We start from the raw sequence: 2,123 nt of genomic DNA, 5'->3' as shown, positions 1-2,123 counted from the left end.
GGAAATGACAACGGCACTAATATATTTATTATTTATTCTTGAATTGATGAACTCAGTAGTTTGTTATTATAAAAAAATATCATAACATTTATAAATATATTGGAAAAAGAACACATGTGTAAAATAGCATAAGAGATGTAACCACAGATTTCTAACTTAAATGTGTGTAGCAGATGATGTCATCAATTTATCTGTCATTTAAGATGCGTTTAAACACGTTTCATAAAAGAGCATCGCTATTGTGGTTAAAAGAGGTAAATATTTGACATAAATTTGGAATATATAACATCAGTGTTGGTTACAGAAAATATTAACTAGTTTTCTGCAATGAGTTGGTATACCAAGTGGGTGTGTCTAAGGTGACTCTACACAACTCAATTACTCATTCAATGATCTTTATATTTACCACAGCGATTCTTCTGTATGGGATTAAGGCCTCATTTACTGTCCTCGTGATCAGGCCATCTGGGTTTGGAGCCATTATGATATACTGGTACTGTACTTCCTTAGGTAACAATATTGCCTCACTGCACCTAATTTATTGAGACAAAACACACACCCCTCCTATTACTCAGGCCCTCTCCTTCAGTGCCATGGCATGCCTTTTGGTCTGTACTGTACCTACTGGGTTTACTTCTGCTGTGATCTTATTGCCTCATTTCTGTGTTAGGTACTAATTGGTAAACTTTGGGATGGATGTGCCCAATGGTCTCAGCCTTAGTCTAATGTCATCGCCATTCCTTCTATGACAACAGTTCTGTGCTCTATGGTCTATTATTACCACACTAATAGCACCATCCATAATATGGGAATCCTCTTCTTCTTTGAGTATTTCCCAAGATAAATACAGTGTTAGCCTGCAGGCACCTTTACAACCATGAATTCAGTCATCTCTTTTGATCCAATCATTTGCTACTAAAAATTGGCCAGTTCATTTTTACCTCTCCAGTCCTTGTTTCAAGTAGAATTACTTCCTCCTTCACTTTTTCACCAGTTACAACCACCCTTTGTTAGCTTGCCATGCTTTCACTTTTCTCCCCGTGTTCTATCTCTGAGGACTTCATCAAACAATACAATAGTCTGGCTATGTTCACTATGTTCATCTGCAGTCTTAGGGATTCATCCCAAAAACCCCTCATGAACACTGTACATATTTCAAGTGTTCATCATTAGACACACCAAGCCTCAGATATCTCCTGCACCATTTCCTGGTGCAGGTCCCATAACCCTATTTTTCACTTTCCATGCTGTTCTCAATCCCCTTACTTTTTCAATCCATTCCATTACTCTGTGTTTCCATTTGCCAATTCATCCACTCCCAGATATTTGAAATACTGTACTCCACTTCCTTCATTCCATCTCCATTTAAATTAACTTTAATTTTTCCCTTCTCAATTTTTACCCACCTTAATTCACATCAATTTCCAACTTTCTCTTGGCACACTTTACCAAACTCATTCACAAGTACAGGGGTACTTACGAATTTTCTTTCAACTGCCCACTTAAGCTGTCAATTGCAAACAGCAGCCAACTCACTTCCCTTTGCATCCTGTATTATCATCCACAAATCTTTCACCTCTATCTTCCTTGTTTTCAACCCTCTTACTAACCCATTCATGTATATATTGAAACCACCTTAGGGACTACATGTGCTCGAGTCCTACTTTCCCGATAAAGCTCTGGACAGCATTCAAAAATAGTTTTCTACTTCCCTCACATTTTCAAGACCCCATTTCCTCTGAATTAATAAATACCATTAAAAATTCTTCCTATTCATCATATGCTTCTTACTTTTGATTTTGCAATAACTTGTACTTAACAGACAGCTTCTTAATAATTTAAACATTCATTCTATCACATTTCCCTTTATAGAGGGGTTCTTTACACTGTACTATAATTTCCATTATACCTATCCTGTATGCTCATTATTCATTCTATCAGTTTTCCACCTCCATATATACAGTATATCATGGTGTAGATTAACACAGTATACAGGGGTAACCTGTTTTTCTCTATATTCAATTTCTTTCTGTTCTTATCCCCCCAGGCCCGTTGTGGGTCGTTTGACCTGTGCCCAGGTGGACTAATTCTCAAAAAAAAAATGTAAAGGTCAGAAGGAGGTT

This window comes from Homarus americanus, unplaced genomic scaffold, assembly GCF_018991925.1.
Source record: "Homarus americanus isolate GMGI-L3 unplaced genomic scaffold, GMGI_Hamer_2.0 scaffold74, whole genome shotgun sequence".
Taxonomy (NCBI): Eukaryota; Metazoa; Arthropoda; class Malacostraca; order Decapoda; family Nephropidae; genus Homarus; species Homarus americanus.
The sequence above is the reverse complement of the archived record's forward strand: the minus strand, read 5'-3'. Positions refer to the sequence as shown.